Source organism: Dendrobates tinctorius, unplaced genomic scaffold, assembly GCF_039654945.1.
Source record: "Dendrobates tinctorius isolate UK_male_01 unplaced genomic scaffold, ASM3965494v1 ptg000035l, whole genome shotgun sequence".
NCBI lineage: Eukaryota > Metazoa > Chordata > Amphibia > Anura > Dendrobatidae > Dendrobates > Dendrobates tinctorius.
In genome coordinates, this window is record NW_027361703.1 from 72319760 (window position 1) to 72338016 (window position 18257).

General features: G+C 46.4%; 1 protein-coding gene across 2 annotated transcripts in view; it reads left to right on the forward strand.

The window, feature by feature from the left end:
* The window catches only part of CCDC146 (coiled-coil domain containing 146), a 235049-nt gene that overhangs the window by 63210 nt on the left and 153582 nt on the right, over positions 1–18257 (forward strand). The gene's annotated exons all lie outside the window — the stretch shown is intronic.

Below are 18257 nucleotides of genomic sequence, written 5' to 3' on the forward strand. Positions count from 1 at the left end.
CTTTAAACTGCAAGTGTACTTCGCTGGATACAGGTGTTTACTTTTACCCCTACAATTGTTTAATGGTGCTTCTAAGACATCCCTTTAAGTACCAGAGACAATAAGGTCTAGTAGGGTGTATAAAGGCAAGTCTACATTGAGCAGGGGTGCCAACCTCCGCTGGTAGGTAGGGATTGTTGTGGAGGGAATCTGCTCACATATGTGTGATGTCACTCCTCTCCTCCCCTTCTGGGTGTTTGCTAAGGGATAAGAGAGGATGACATTTAGGAACACAGTGCGGAGCCATTTTGTTGGTGACTGCAAAGTTATACTGACAAGTAGATGGTCACCGAGGATGGCAGGCAGCACGGATTTTGTTAGTTGGTGCTGCTCGCTGTATCACACTCACACTCTTATGCTCATGCTCACATTCAAGCTGACACTCACGTTCAAACTCAAACTCACACGCTGACGCTCACGCTCACATTCACGCTTACATGCTGACGCTCACGCTCAAACTCGCGCTGTCGCTCATGCTAATGCTGACGCTCACACATTGATGCTCACACGATGACGATCACGCTCACATGGTGACGCTCACACGCTCACGCTCATACGCTGACGCTCACACTCACGCTCTGATGCTCACACCCACACGCTCACACTCAGCACGACACTCTCATTACTAAGCCGATAAGTAAACACAAACACACACAAACCTACGCACACATTGTCACCAGCCTATGTAGGAGCGTTAACAGAACGAACGTACATAGGCTGTAACCAGACAGCAACTGTTCATTTGAAAGAAAAAAAATGAAACATGTGGGCTCCTGCATAATTTTAACCCCTTTATCCCCAAGGGTGGTTTGCATGTTAATGACCAGGCCAATTTTTACAATTCTGACCACTGTCCCTTTATGAGGTAATAACTCTGGAACGCTTCCATGGATCCCGGTGATTCTGACATTGTTTTCTCATGACATATTGTACTTCATGATAGTAGTAAAATTTCTTTGATATTACTTGCGGTTATTTGTGGGGAAAAAAATGGAAATTTGGCGAAAATTTTAAAAATTTCACAATTTTACAACTTTAAATTTTCATGCCCTTAAATCACAGATATATGTCACATAAAATACTTTATAAGTAACATTTCCCATATGTTTACTTTACATCAGCACAATTTTGGGACCAAAATTATAAGGGTTAAAAGTTGATTTCTCAGTTTTACACCATTTTTTTAAGGACCACATCACATTTGAAGTCACTTTGAGAGGTCTTATCATGGTCTGTATGTGCATTCTGGTTTAGTGCTGCAGGGGATAATGCTTTTGGCCCCTCTCTAGTTCTGGAGTTCTGGGAGGGCTTTAAATAGCCTCATTTGGGCTCTGTTCGTTGTCAGTGATACTTTTGACCTCAGCTTAGTTCCTGACCCCTGTGTGTCTGTGGATACTGTCTGCCTGTGTATGTTTGCTCGTGTATGACCTGGTTCATTCCTGTTTCTGATATTGCTGCCTGACTCTGTACTTGTTTTGCCTCTCTGTTATGACCTTTGCCTGTCCCTGACCTTCCGTTCCATTGCTCCTGCCTGTACCGCGCTGATATCTCAGGTTTCCAGACTCTGCTTTGTGACTGACCACGTCCCTGTCTTGCCCCTCCTGTACCGTGCCATCTCCTGGCTTAGACCCGCACCTGTCCGACGAGTCTCTGGGCATCTCTAGCCCAAGCGTCGATCTTCAGAGCCAAGATGTCAGGAAACGACTAGGTCTGGGTAGTTGTCGAGGTGGCTACCCAGACCCTCAGGTACATTTTTCCTCACTCTCGAAAATTCTGTTGCAGGTGGAATTGCTGGTGAACGCTTGTCCTTCGCTTTCTACGGCTTTTGTTGATTGCGGTTCATCCTTCAATTTAATTGACTCTCATTTGATATTTCAATGCAAGATAGGGACAGTTAGGCTTGAGACTCTGGTAAAAGTGGTGGTCATCCTCTCCCCTCACCAAAGAAGGGATTCTCTATGTCTCTGAGATCCTTTCATTCAAGGTGGGCCCAGTTTTGTTTTGGAAAACCTACCTGCTGGGTTGGTGTTGGGGATGCCATGGTTACAACGCCACAACCCAGTCATTGATTGGGAATCTGGGGAAATTGTTCAATGGGGTCCTAACTGTGTCAATCTTTTGCCAATTTGCATTATTGTCTCAACCTGTTAAATCTGTTTCTGTGTTATCTATCAGTCTGGAGGGTATTCCGGAGTACCTAAAATACTTTGAAGACGTGCTCTCCGAAAGCGGGGATGAGGTCTTACCGCCACATAGACCCTTTGATTGCACTACTGAATTGATTCCTGGGGCTAAATTGCCTAAATCCCGTCTGTTTAATTTGTCCGACCCTGAATGCCTAGTCATGAAGAAGTATATTGCGGAAAGTCGCCACAAGGGGCATATACATCCCTCTCTCTCTCCTGTGGCCACGGGGTTTTTCTTTGTAAAGAAAAAAGATGTCAGTTTACATCCTTGCCTCAACTTTCTGGAATTTAACAAAATTACCGTGAGAAACACGTACAATCTTCCCCTTATTCAAGATTTATGTAACCAGTTGTCAGGAGTAGAGTTGAGCGAAACGGGTCGGTCAAATTCATAAGTCGCCGACTTTCGCTGAGGTCGGGTTTCATGAAACGAAACCCGACCATAGCGTGAGGTCGGCCACGAGGTCGGCGACCAGAGCGCCAAAGTCGCGTTTCAAATGATGCTTCCAGCGCCCTTTTTCAGCCAATGATGGAGGACGCACACTGTGGGCAACACGATGACATGGGCATCGGTCACCACCATCTTTGAGAAGGTCATGCAAGTGACTGGCTTGCTTTGTGTGGCGTCACAGGGGCTATAAAAGGGCGTGCATGCCGACCGCCATCTTACTTCTGCCGATATTAGCATTAGGGAGAGGTTGCTGCTGCTGATTCTGAATAAGGAAGAGCGTTAGGCAGGGAAGAAGAACAAAAAGAACTGCTTTTGCTGTTAGCAATTTCCATTGTACAACACAACAGTTTGCGTGCAGTGACAGGGGAGGTTATATTTTTGTGCATCTGCTCTGTTGGTTATTAGGCTGCCTTATAAGGCTCCCTGATAGCTGCATTGCTGTTTGCACACTGCTGTGCAAACTGCTTTTTTTTAAAGCAAAAATACTTTTCTTCCTCTTTTCTGCACAGTTACCAAACGTTCATTTTTCCACACTTTTGTGTGCAGCAGTCCTGCTTATTAGGCTGCCTGCTTCCATACTTGGACTGAGAGCATCATTGTCAGCCTCCTAAAATCTCTAGGGAGCTTCCAATTCTCCCCAATACTACATACACACCTTGTACTTTGTCATACACCAGCCAATTTCAGCCTGTTAAATTGAGGTGTAATCTATAGTGGGCCTGAGATAATAGTTCAGCCTCCTAAAATCTCTAGGGAGCTTCCAATTCTCCCCAATACTATATACACACCTGGTACTTTGTTATACACCAGCCAATTGCAGCCTGTTAAATTGAGGTGTCATCTATAGTGGGCCTGAGATAATAGTTCAGCCTCCTAAAATCTCTAGGGAGCTTCCAATTCTCCCCAATACTATATACACCTTGTACCTTGTTTTACAGTACCATATAGCTGGTGGTATTTTGGGTACATTTTCCAAAAATGAGGAAGTATGGTGGAAGAGGCCGTGGAAGTAGGCGGGGGTTGCCAGCTGGTACTGATGGTGGTGGGGGTGGTGGTGCATCTGCTGGTAGTGGCAAAAGCACAATAGCACCTAAGGCAGGAGGTGTTGAGCCTGCGTCATCATCTGGCTTCACAAGGCCTCGAAGGCTCCTTTTTCTGGGAGTAGGTAAACCGCTTTTAAATCCAGAGCTTCAGGAACAAGTTTTGGCTTACATTGCTGACACAGCCTCCAGCTCTATCACCTCCTCTTCTGAAGTTTCAAAAAATAAAAGCACTGAGTCGTCAGTGGAGGCTCCTTGTCAGGAACAACACCTTTCCTTGTGTCCTTCACCCCTACCAAAAGTGAAGGATGCGGCAGGCCACACTACAGATTACTCCATGGAGCTCTTTTCACATACCATGCCTGGGTTATCAAGTCAAATCGTGAATTCCCCAGTCTAAGATGAATCGGACATGGAGTGCACTGATGCACAGCCACTGCTAGATTTTTCTGCTGGTACATTCACTCAGAGCACTACATTGTCCTCGCAGTGTACTGAGCCAGAATCTGACCCTGATGAAACTCAGGTGCCCCTTCCCGCATACTATACCACCTTACACGGTGACACAGAGGAAGGTGCACATGAATTTGAAGAGGTGATGGATGACCCAGTTGTTGACCCAGATTGGCATCCATTGAGGGAAGAGGGTGCCGCTGCCAATAGCTCAGAAGAGGAGGATCCGCAGCAGGCATCGACATCGCAACAGCTGTTATCTGGCAGGCCCGTAGCAGTCCAAAAATGGTTTACAAAAACCCAAAGAGTTGCAGGACAGCTTGGCCAGATGGACAAATTAGCACAGCGTGCAAGGCCTCAAAATGTCTTCCATAGTAGGAAGAGTGCAGTGTGGCACTTATTTGAACAAAATCCTAATGATCAGGCAAAGGTTATCTGTAAGAAGTGCGCAACGACCTTTAGCCGAGGGAAAAATCTGATAAATTTGAATACCAGTTGCATGCTTAGACATTTAACCACCATGCACTTGCAAGCGTGGACGGACTACCAAACCTCACGTACCACATGTGCACCTGCTCCGAATGAAGGTAGTCAGCAACGCTACATCGCTTCCCCCACTGTAAGCCCACCGGTTAGCACACCACCAGCAGCAAATGTTGAGGTGTTGTCGCAAGGCCAAAGCAGTCAGGGAATCACAATGTTATTGCAACGAAAGACTGAATCTAGGCCATCAGCAAGACCACCAACACCATCACCAACCCTCTCTGTCCGCCATGTCCACCGCTAGTTCCACCATATGCAGCTCTCAAGTCCAGCTCACCCTACCAGAGACTCTCAGTAGGACAAGAAAGTACTCATCCTCTCATCCGCGTACACAGTGTTTGAACGCCCACATTTCCAAACTAATCTCGTTGGAGATTATGCCCTACCGGTTGGTTGAAAGTGAAGCTTTCCGCGAGCTCATGGCCTACGCAGTACCACGCTATGACCTACCCAGTCGGCACTTCTTTTCTCGAAAAGCCATCCCAGCCCTCCACCTGCATGTGAAAGACCGCATTGTCCATGCACTCAAGCAATCAGTGAGTGGAAAGGTGCACCTCACAACAGATGCATGGTCCAGTAGGCATGGCCAGGGCGGTTACGTGTCCATCACTGTGCACTGGGTTAATGTGGTGGATACAGGGTCCACAGGGGACAGCGGCGGTGGGACAGTGCTGCCTAGCCCACGGTATAGGAAACAGTTGGCTGTAGGCGTTCGACCCTCCTCCTCCTTTAGAAGCGAAAGCTCATCCACAGAGCGCAGTTGCACGATCACTCCATTCGCAGCTGCCAGTGTTGCATACGAGGTGTCCCACTATCGAACAGCTATTGGTTGGCGTCAGCAGGCTGTGTTGAAGATGATGTGTTTGGGCGACAACAGACACACCGCGGAGGTACTGGCTGACTACTTGCAGCGACAAACTGAGTCATGGCTGGGCAGTCTGCATCTTGAGGCAGGCAAGGTAGTTAGTGATAACGGCCGGAATTTTGTGGCAGCCTTAGCCCTTTCAAAACTCAGACACATACCTTGCCTGGATCACACCTTGAACCTGGTTGTTCAGTGCTTCCTCAATAATTATTCAGAGTTAACAGCCCTGCTCCATAAGGTGCGAAGACTGTGCTCGCACATCCACCGGTCGCCCGTACACTCCAGTCGTATGCAGAAGCTGCAGCGATTGCTCCACGTTCCCAAGCACCGTCTAATTATCAACGTTGCAACAAGGTGGAACTCCACCCTGCACATGGTTCAGAGGCTGTGCGAACAGAGGCAGGCTGTAATGCATTTGTGGGAGGATACACGGGCAGGCAGTTTGAAGGCAGACATGGAGTTGTCTGGTGTGCAGTGGTCGAAGCTGAAAGACCTCTGTAAAGTCCTTCAGTGTTTTGAGGAATGCATACGGCTGGTAAGCGCAGACGACGCCATCATAAGCATGAGCATCCCACTTATGCGTCTGCTCATGCAAACTTTGACGCACATTAAGGAGCAGGCGTCTGCAGCCGAGGTGGAAGAGGAGGAGGGAAGCCTTGATGACAGTCAGCCATTGTCTGCTCAGGGAACTCTCCTGGACGAGGTGGAGGAAGAAGAGGAAGAGGAGGAGGATGATGGGGATGATTATTTAGGGGAGGAGGATGCTTCTCAGGGGGCAAGAGAAAATGTTGGCATGGCAAGGTCAGGTACAGGGTTTGTGCCTGACTGGAGGGATGTTGATTTGCCAGAAAGTGCTCCTCCACCCAGCACTTGCAGTGCATCATTGACACCTGGAACATTGACCCACATGTGTGATTATGCCTTGCAGATCCTAAAAAGGGACCCCCGCATTGCCAAAATGATGAACGATGACGACTACTGGTTGGCCAGCATCCTGGATCCACGCTATAAAGGCAAATTCCAAAACATCATGCCACAGGAGAACCTTGACCTAATATTGGCTAACAAACAAGCAACTCTGGTAAACCGTTTGTTTGAGGCATTCCCAGCACACAGCAGCGGTGATGGTTCTCCCACGAGCCGTAGGGGGCAACATGGAAGATGTGTTCGTGGTGCACACAGCCGAAGTGGCGTTGGACACGGGTTTCATGACCATGTTGTGGACTGATTTTTCAAGTACCGCTCACACGACTGGTAATACTGCATCGATTGAAAGTGACAGGAGATAGCAGTTGTCAACTATGGTTACAAACTACTTCTCCTCCCATATCGATGTTCTCCCTCACAGGTCATTCCCCTTTGACTATTGGGCCTGTAAACTGGACACCTGGCCTGAATTGGCACAATATGCCTTACAGGAGCTCGCTTGCCCTGCTGCTAGTGTGCTATCCGAAAGAGTCTTCAGTGCTGCTGGATCAATCCTTACAGAAAAAAGGACCCGTCTGTCGACCCCAAATGTTGATGATCTAACCTTCACTAAAATGAACCATGCATAGGTTTCAAAGGATTTTGTCCCACCTTCCCCTGCTGACACGTAGGTTGCCCGAAAAATGGATCGCTTTTGTCCTCTTCCTTGGATTTTTCAAATTCCTCCATTTTCAGCTGCTGAATGTCCAACATCAACATATGCCATTTTTTCAACCTCCCTAACTGGGCTGCCTCCCCCCCTCCCAGGGCCGGGGTCACCACCTGGTGCACGCACCCGTGCGAGTGCCGTTGCCCTGGACAGGTGGGTGGGCCCACGCTTGGGCGACGGCACTGGCACACGGTCCCTCATAGTACAATCAAGTGTCTCTGACGGTGGGGGTGCACACCCGCCGTTGCCCTGGACAGGTGGGTGGGCCCACGCTTGGGCGACGGCACTGGCACACGGTCCCTCATAGTACAATCAAGTGTCTCTGACGGTGGGGGTGCACACCCTCCGTCAGACACACCGGCGTACTATGAGGGGCCCTGTGCCAGTACCGACGCCCACAAGTGGGCCCCCCCTGCTTGCTCAGGGCCCCAGCACTTGCAATACTTACCCCTCCCTGCTCCACCGCTGTGTAGTCTGGGCTGTTAAATCCTTCACTGGGACTGCCAATACAAATTTGGTGAACTGATAGATGATGGTTAAGACGTAGCTAGACCCTGTCCTGCTGGGCTCTATCTTCAGATGATCATTGGCTTCCATTTGTTATGGACGTCGACTCACAATGAGATGCAGTGGTGGTTTATCATCATCTTTCACGGTTTTCTAACTCACAGACGTGTGACATTCCTGCCCAAATTTTTAAATGTGTCCTCTCATGCCAATCCAATAGAATTGCCTACGGCCTGTGGCTTCTGTCTTTTGCACTCCAAAGTTACCTGACAGATCATGATAGGCAGTAAGGACAATGTCTACTTCTCTCCCTGTGATCACAATTTGATGGAGATGAGTAACGGTGATGGGATCCATGGTACTGCGATACAGCAAACCTTTCTTCACAAGAACTGTTTTCGCTGTCTCCACAGACAAAGTAATTGAGGGTCAGCATCGCCTCTGAGAATTCTCCCGGGAGTTTTTCCCGTGATTAGTAATTCCCAAATTTCTGCAATCACTCGACTTTCCGTCTGTACTTGTATCCATCTCGTTTCCTCTTGCGGAGAGTCTGGACTGTCTTACTGAGACTGAAATATATATGAAGATTGAAAAATACCCCAACAGGGTGTACTGGTGTACGCTTCGAATACATTACCCTTTTTCTCCTTTTTAGATTCTTGTCTAATCCATACTGAGGCTGTGAGTGTCTTTGTCGGACTACGGAGATATACACGGAGATTTTTAATGTTTAAACTATGCTATATATACCTGGTATCCAGTGATACTGTACCATTTCTCAAGTTTCTACAATCTTGTCGAATCCATACTGGGCCTGAGACCATCTGAGTCTGCCTCCTGATATATAGACATCGATTTGTAATGTGTTAACTATGCTACATATATACCTGTTATCCGGTGATACTGTACCCTTTCTCAACTTTCTACAATCTTGTCGAATCCATAGTGGGCCTGAGACCGTCTGAGTCTGCCTCCTGATATATAGACATAGATTTTTAATGTGTAAACTATGCTACATATATGCCTGTTATCCGGTGATACTGTACCCTTTCTCAACTTTCTACAATCTTGTTGAATCCATACTGGGCCTGAGACCGTCTGAGTCTGCCTCCTGATATATAGACATAGATTTTTAATGTGTAAACTATGCTACATATATGCCTGTTATCCGGTGATACTGTACCCTTTCTCAACTTTCTACAATCTTGTCGAATCCATACTGGGCCTGAGACCGTCTGAGTCTGCCTAGTGATTAGAGATGAGCGCGAGTCGACCTGTTCGCCAAGTTCAAATTCGAGCTGTTTTGGGCGGTGTTCGAGCCGTTCGTCGAACTCGAACACTTTGCTTAAAATTCGGCTATTAGAGGTTCCGTTCGAGAACGGTTCGTTCACGAAAAGCGTAACTTTATTTTCACATTATTAATGGTTTTAAATGTTAATAGACAGTTTCATGGCATAGTAGCGGTGTCTGGTAGCCAGCGGTGTAGTGCACCTGTCAAGGAGCTACACCGTGTGTGTTTCTAATAATTTTTTACCTCATCTTGTCTAGAAAATTCTTTTGGGCCTTGTAGCACTGTCTGCTACTCAGCAGAGGAGCCCGCCTGTGAACCTAGCTATACCGCCTGTTAATGAAAGAACTAGTTTTTGACTGCATTTAGCCCAGTTAATACTTTGGGCCTAGTAACTGTGTCTGCTACTCAGCAGAGGAGCCCACCCACGATCCAAGCTGTGCCGCCTGTTTATGTAGGAACCATTTTTTAACTCCATTTAGCCCAGTCAATACTTTGGGCCTAGTACCTGTGTCTACTGCTCAGCAAAGAAGCCCACCCGTGAACCTAGATATGATTCTATGATTCTATGATTCTATGCCGCCTGTTTATGTAAGCACTGTCTGCTACTCAGCAGAGTTGCCCACCTGTGAGCCAAGCTATGCCGCCTGTTTATGTAAGAACTGCATGCTACTCAGCAGAGGAGCCCAGCTGTTAAGCAAGCTACAGCACCTGTGGTTTGGACAATTAATTTTTCCACATTCTTTCTGGAATGCCGGTTAGGCCTAATTCCGGTTGACCTGCACTTACTGGGAAATCCTCATTCGCGGGGAAGAATTGGAATCCCAGATCACCATCACTAACGGGGTTCAGCGGGTTATCCGCACCTGTAAGCGACACACGCTGGTCCTTTCAGTGTAGCGCATGCAGCCCCGGACATGTAAGGGCATGACAGACCTGTTATTGCTCGATCTCGCGTGCCAGAGCCTCGCGTGTCCCTCTAGTAAGCTGGACACGGACCGCGGGGTCATGCCGGAGTCTCGTTCATTAACTCGTTCATTAACTCGTTCATTAACATTAAGCTGACAAATCGCTAGCACGACTAAAAACGGCCATGCACCACCACCCACAGAATCGACAAAGCTTGCAATCTGTCCATCTTTTCTGTAGCTGGCACTCCTTGTGGTGCCCTTCTGGACATTCCTTTAAGGTTCAGCTTTGCAACCATACTGCCCCTGGAAACCAAACACTTTGCCTTCATGGACGCTGTTCAGAGAGTCGTGGGAATAACGCCGCCCGATCGGCAGTTGGCATAATTTATGGTGGGAAGTCCAACGGTATATGATCGTCTTCGATTTTAGAATTTTAGATTTTTTTTTTATTTTAGATTTTTAGTCCAGCCTTTCTTGACTTTATAAGGGCATGACATGCCTATATCTGTGTCTCCTCCTCCTCCTTTTACTCCTCCACCTCTTTTCTATATGTAGTTGCCCTTTTCCATATGTTATTTTTGTCTTCTGAGCATTGTGTCTGCTTTGGGACACCTTTTAAGGTGTTTTGTAACTGTTTTTTATGTGTTTGTATGTGTTTGTGTTTGCCTGCCATTGTTTTCAATGGGGCTCGACGGTGTTCGTCGAACGTTCGACGAACATTCGACGAACTTGCCTCCTGTTCGACTAACCAAACCGAACTCGAACACTAGCGGGGTGGATCAACACTACTCCTGATATATAGATGTACATTTTTAATGTTTAAACTATGCTATATATACCTGGTATCTGGTGATACTGTACCCTTTCTGCCAGGAAGTCCTCCTCCACCCACCACTCTGTGTATCATTGACATCTGGAACATTGGCCCACATGTGATTATTTCTTGCCGATCTTCTTTTTATATTGTGGTGTGATCCATCCTGAGCATGTGAGAGTCTGTGGGTTACTCCTGCAATTTATATATAGATTTAAAAATTACCCCAACACTGTATACAGCTCTACGCTTGTGATACATTACCCATTTACTGCTTTTTATATTCTGGTCTAGTCCAAACTGACCAAGTGAGAGTCTGTTTCTGACTGTGGAAATAAATACTGAGATTGACAATGACCCCTACACTGTATACAGCTGAACGCTTCAGATCCATTACCGTTTTACGGCTTTTTATATTGTGTTGTAATCCATACTGAGCCTGAGAGCGTCTGTGTCTGCCTCCTGAAATATATATGGAGATTTAGAATGTTTAAACTATACTATATATACCTGGTATCTGATGATACTGTACCCTTTTTCTACTTTTTATATTCTTGTCTAATCCATACTGATCCTGTGAGCGTCTCTGTGTGACTCATGAAATATATAGGGAGATTGACAATTATCCTTTGACTGTATAGAGCTGTACGCTTCTGATACAGTACCATATATCTGATGTTATTTTGGGTACATTTTCTCCAAAATTTGGAAGTATGGTGGAAGAGGCCGCGGATGTGGGCGTGGGGGGGCAGCTGGTACTGATGGTGATGGTGCATATGCTGGTAGTGGCAAAAGCACAATAGCAGCTAAGGCAGGAGGTGTTGAGCTAGCGTCATGGTCTGGCTCCGGAACGCCTGGAAGGCTACCTTTTCTGGGAATAGGTTAACCGCTTTTAAAGCTGGAGCATCAGGAACTGGTTTTGGCTTACATTGCCGAAACAAACTCGAGCAAATATGCCCTCCTCTTCTGAAGTTTCAAAAATGCAAGCACTGAGTCGTCAAGTGCTGGCTCCTGGTCAGGAAGAACCCCTTTCCTTGTGTCCTTCACCCCCCACCAAAAGAGAATGATGCAGCAGGCCACACTTCACATTAGTCCATGTAGCTCTTTCCCACATACCATGCCTGGGTTATCAAGTCAAATCGTGAATTCCCCAGTCCAAAATGAATCTGACATCGAGTGTGGGTTGCCAGCCAGGGCAGTGGAGTTAATCGGTACCGGGCCAGTGTCTCAGAGGGATGTGTCACGATGGTGGTGACCCGGTCCGTGGGCATGGGCGTCCATGCAAAGGGGTGAATAACATTTATAGGTGAATGATACGTGACGCCACCTATAGTTTCTGATCAGATTGACCAGCGATGCAGTGTCGCTTCTCTGGGACAGATGTTGTGGTGCAGCTAAGATGTAGAAGCCCTGCACAGGTAGGGCCGTAGTCGCAGGGCAGATGAAAGAGTTGGTAGATGGTGTGCAGTGCAAGATGTAGCAGAGCCGTGCGCCAGGCGCAGGAGAAAGAAGACAGACACAGTCGTGCAGTTCCTTTACCTGTACTTGGTAAGTGCCATACAGGACCCAGAGTACAGATGGAGAAGGAGTTGGTCAGCCTGGAAGCAAATTAGGAATTCTGTCTCTGCAGATAGGTAGTGTGGCCTCCCTTCTAGCGCTTATCTGAGGTACTCGCAGTACTGAGTTCACTGAAGTTCCCCCTGTTGACTCTCTTTTGAAACTTTCTCGTATGGCAGGCAGCCGTAGCCTTTTCCTTCTGGCTCACACAAGTCGCTGCTGGAGCCTCCGAGCCTTAGTTGGAAACAGAGCATTTACAGCTGCTACTTCCTCCGGTTTCTGCTGCAGGACCATCAGTGACCCTACAAACTCGGAGACCGAAATCCGGACCATGCGCTCCAGCTAGGAGTTAGCCTTAACTCTGCTCATCCTCCAACTCCCCTTCTCCCATCCACACACTTCCCCTTCCCTTCACAGACTGCCCTAACTTCCCTCCTCCCGACCACAGAGAGCAGCTCCTCAGCAGTCAGGTTCAGAGCTCTCCCTGCTGGCCTGGAGTGGGAACTGTGTTGTGTGTTGGTTTAACTGCTAGAGCGATCCTTCGTTGCTCCCAAGGATGACATCACACTCCCTAGGAGGAAGGTAATGCCACTGTGGCGACCGTACTCCTGGGGGCGCCACAAGTGCACTGATGCCCAGCCACTGCTAGATGATTCTGCTAGTACATTCCCCTCGCACTCTACATAGCCAGAATCTGACCCTGATGAAACTCAGGTTCCCCTTCCCGCATACTATACCGCCTTACACGGTGACAAAGAGGAAGATGCAGATGAAAGTGCAGGTTCCTTGAGCAGGTGGGGGGGCATACTCATGGGCGACGGCACTTGCACAGGGCCCCTCATAGTACGCAAAAGTGTCTCTGCCGGTGGGAGGGCCACCCACCCGGGCCACCCACCCGCCGTCAGACACACCGCCGTACTATGAGGGGCTCTGTGCCAGTGCCGTCGCCAACGAGTGGGCCCCCCTGCTTGCTCAGGATCACAGCACTTGCAAAGTTGAAATACTTACCTCTTCCTGCTCCAACGCCGTGACGTCTTCCGCGTTTCCTGACAGTGACATTCTGGTCAGAGAGCGCGATGACATCACATCTGTACACCCTCTGCCTAAACAGTCCAAGTGCAGAGAGATGGAAGATGGGGACGACGAGGAGTCCAGACTAGTACAGGGATTCCCTAGTGAGGAGACTTATTTCATTGTTTTAAAGGTTGGGAGCAATTTTTGGTGAGCACTATACTCTGGAGAATGATATATGGGGCCCACCATACACTGGAGCATTCCAAACGTGGACATCAGACACTGGAGCAGCATTTACAGTGCCCATTATACACTGGAGCATTAGAAATGGGGCCCATTATATATGGAGCATTATTTGGGCCCATAAGACAGTGCATCTTCATCCATGGGGACCAAAATATACTGTAGCATTATGTGGAGCTCATCATATACTGTTTCAAACATTATATGGGACCAATGATTCTGTATGGAGAAATATATGGGCCTCATTACTCTGTATAGCGCACATTGCGGTGGCCATAATACTGTATGGAGTAAACTGTCTGTTTTTGGAGCTATTGGAGAATTTAAAATGGTTATCAGTCATGAGATGTAAAAAGTGAAGTATTTTTAATTGTACTATGCCGCTATTTCTCTGCGGTATCGGAGCATCATGAGTTGTGGTATGTGTTAAAGGGGCGCTCTTTGGCCCAGGGCACATGAAAACCTGGAGCCAGCCCTACCCCCCCACAAATTTAGCCAAATAACCCCCATTTTTCAGTGCGTAACTAGTATTATGAAGTAAATTAAGGTTGAAAAGCTTTAGTAATAAGAATTGATGTTTTTGGCATTCAAAAGGGCAATGTATGTGTGTTTCCTGTCCTCCACTCCCTGCCGACTTTGCTTCCCCATTGTTTTAAAGGTTGGGAGCAATTTTTGGGGAGCACTATACTCTGGAGAATGATATATGGGGCCCACCATACACTGGAGCATTCCAAACGTGGACATCAGACACTGGAGCAGCATTTACAGTGCCCATTATACACTGGAGCATTAGAAATGGGGCCCATTATATATGGAGCATTATTTGGGCCCATAAGACAGTGCAGCTTCATCCATGGGGACCAACATATACTGTAGCATTATGTGGAGCTCATCATATACTGTTTCAAACATTATATGGGACCAATGATTCTGTATGGAGAAATATATGGGCCTCATTACTCTGTATAGCGCACAATGCGGTGGCCATAATACTGTATGGAGTAATATACTGTCCGTTTTTGGAGCTATTGGAGAATTTAAAATGGATATCAGTCATGTGATGTAAGAAGTGAAGTATTTTTCATTGTACTATACCGCTATTTCTCTGCCGTATCAGAGGATCATGAATTGTGGCATGTGTTAAAGGAGCCCATTGACACTCTTTGGCCCTGGGCCCACGAAAATCTGGAGCCAGCCCTACCCTCCCCACAACTTTAGCCAAATAACCCCCAGTTTTCAATGCCTAACTATTATTATAAAGTAACTCCAACAAAGTGTTAATCCGCACAGTCGGGAAGCCCATTCATTGCACAAGTAATTGTGTGAGCTGGTACTGCAAACATGCGTACCACGAGAAGTGCTCCATGAACCGAGGTGCCACTCCAAAGGAATTAGCCACAATGGATACAAAAAGAAAAAACGGATGGCACTCACCGGTTAAAAACTTATTTATTCCAATACTTTAAAACATCGGCATAGGCAGGATGGGAGCAGGAGTGGAAAGGACGACAGCCGTTTTGCGCTGCAGTTGCGCTTCTACTGGTCACACAGGTGAGTGGGACTGACCTCACCTCTTAACAGAGGGAGGTAGCTAAACCCCACCCCGGTGCTTAAACACATATGCAGCAGCTATCCATGACAATTAAAATGCATTTGAAAAACAAATGAAAACAATACACAAATACAATAAAACAGGCTTATTACAAAAAAATAGACATGTCCAATCTTTCATTCAAACCAGCGGATTCTTGCGCTCGAGTGCGCATAATCCATATGGCCTCTCTTTTTAAAAGAAGCTTATGCAGATCTCCTCCTTTTGCTGGAAGAGACACCCTTTCTAGGCCAGCAAAAGAAAGCACCTCTGGGTTTCCTCCATGGAATTCCCTAACATGTTTAATCAAACGTGGAACACCCTTACCTGAACCAATCGAGTTGTAATGCTCTCTAAACCTCACGTACAGGGGGCGAATGGTCTTGCCGATATAAAAAGACTTACAACGACATATAACCACATAAACCACATGGGTCGTTTTACACGTGATAAAATCTTTGACAACATGGGACACTCCTCCATTACAAAGTGTTTGACTTACATAATGGTAATTACAGAAAGGACAATGTCCACACTTAAAATTACCATGCGGAACACCTTTACTTAACCAATTGCTTTGTTGCTTCACCATCCGTTTTTTCACTATTATATCACCCAGAGTAGTGCTACATCTATTAGAAATAATGGGACCCCTTGCTGCCACCTCCACAATATCTTTGTCGCGCTCTAGAATGTGCCAATTCCTGCGAATAGCGGATCTTATAATACCATCCATAGGGCCAAATTTGAAACAAAAAACAAATCTCTTGTCATGTTTGTAGACAGAACCACGATTATGGTCTCCTACCTGATTAACCCTATTGTTAGCCTCATTCAAAAGTTCATTAGGATAACCCCTGCAGCGGAACCTGTCACACAACTCTTCCGCCTGCTGAGTGAAGCTCTCCTGAGTATTATTAATCCTCTTCAATTTTAATAATTGGCTATAGGGGAGAGAGCGTTTTACGTGATCCGGATGAAAACTGTCAAAATGTAGGACTGAGTTCGTGGCGGATGGTTTTCGAAACACTTTGGTACAAATCGCACCATCTACAACATTAATTTGTACGTCTAAGAAATCCAGATCAAGACCTCCATATCTCGATGTGAATGACATATTCATTCAATTAGATATAAGGGCAGATGCCCAGATTTTGTGTGATTTAACTGCCCCGGAGTTTGCCCACTCCATAGATGAGGAGTCTCTCAAACCTTTTACAGGGGGTGTGCCATCTACGTTTATGCCCCAAGTGGCCCCTGGGAATGTAATTGATCTATTTGAGACACAGGTATTGAAGGATGTGGAATCTATTATATCCGATTTCTCCGCCTAACCTCACAACTTTAGAGAAGCGTGCTCTTTTTGAAATCAGAGAATGGTCTGATGTGGTTGTGAGGAATGCAGATAAGGGCGGTAATGTAGTCTTATTACCAAAAGAGCAGTATTTGGCGGAGGCCATGAGACAGTTACAGTGGGGAAAAAAAGTATTTAGTCAGTCAGCAATAGTGCAAGTTCCACCACTTAAAAAGATGAGAGGCGTCTGTAATTTACATCATAGGTAGACCTCAACTATGGGAGACAAACTGAGAAAAAAAATCCAGAAAATCACATTGTCTGTTTTTTTTTTTCATTTTATTTGCATATTATGGTGGAAAATAAGTATTTGGTCAGAAACAAAATTTCATCTCAATACTTTGTGATATATCCTTTGTTGGCAATGACAGAGGTCAAACGTTTTCTGTAAGTCTTCACAAGGTTGCCACACACTGTTGTTGGTATGTTGGCCCATTCCTCCATGCAGATCTCCTCTAGAGCAGTGATGTTTTTGGCTTTTCGCTTGGCAACACGGACTTTCAACTCCCTCCAGAGGTTTTCTATGGGGTTGAGATCTGGAGACTGGCTAGGCCACTCCAGGACCTTGAAATGCTTCTTAGGAAGCTACTCCTTCGTTGCCCTGGCGGTGTGCTTTGCATCATTGTCATGTTGAAAGACCCAGCCACATTTCATCTTCAATGCCCTTGCTGATGGAAGGAGGTTTGCACTCAAAATCTCACGATACATGGCCCCATTCATTCTTTCATGTACCCGGATCAGTCGTCCTGGCCCCTTTGCAGAGAAACAGCCCCAAAGCATGATGTTTCCACCACCATGCTTTACAGTAGGTATGGTGTTTGATGGATGCAACTCAGTATTCTTTTTCCTCCAAACACGACAAGTTGTGTTTCTACCAAACAGTTCCAGTTTGGTTTCATCAGACCATAGGACATTCTCCCAAAACTCCTCTGGATCATCCAAATGCTCTCTAGCAAACTTCAGACGGGCCCGGACATGTACAGGCTTAAGCAGTGGGACATGTCTGGCACTGCAGGATCTGAGTCCATGGTGGCGTAGTGTGTTACTTATGGTAGGCCTTGTTACATTGGTCCCAGCTCTCTGCAGTTCATTCACTAGGTCCCCCCGCGTGGTTCTGGGATTTTTGCTCACCGTTCTTGTGATCATTCTGACCCCACGGGGTGGGATTTTGCGTGGAGCACCAGATCGAGGGAGATTATCAGTGGTCTTGTATGTCTTCCATTTTCTAATTATTGCTCCCACAGTTGATTTCTTCACTCCAAGCTGGTTGGCTATTGCAGATTCAGTCTTCCCAGCCTGGTGCAGGGCTACAATTTTGTTTCTGGTGTCCTTTGACAGCTCTTTGGTCTTCACCATAGTGGAGTTTGGAGTTTGGAGTTTGGAGTCAGACTGTTTGAGGGTGTGCACAGGTGTCTTTTTATACTGATAACAAGTTTAAACAGGTGCCATTACTACAGGTAATGAGTGGAGGAAAGAGGAGACTCTTAAAGAAGAAGTTACAGGTCTGTGAGAGCCAGAAATCTTGATTGCTTGTTTCTGACCAAATACTTATTTTCCACCATAATATGCAAATAAAATGAAAAAAAAACAGAGAATGTGATTTTCTGGATTTTTTTTTCTCAGTTTGTCTCCCATAGTTGAGGTCTACCTATGATGTAAATTACAGACGCCTCTCATCTTTTTAAGTGGTGGAACTTGCACTATTGCTGACTGACTAAATACTTTTTTTCCCCACTGTATCTGATACGTCTACTTATTTAAGACT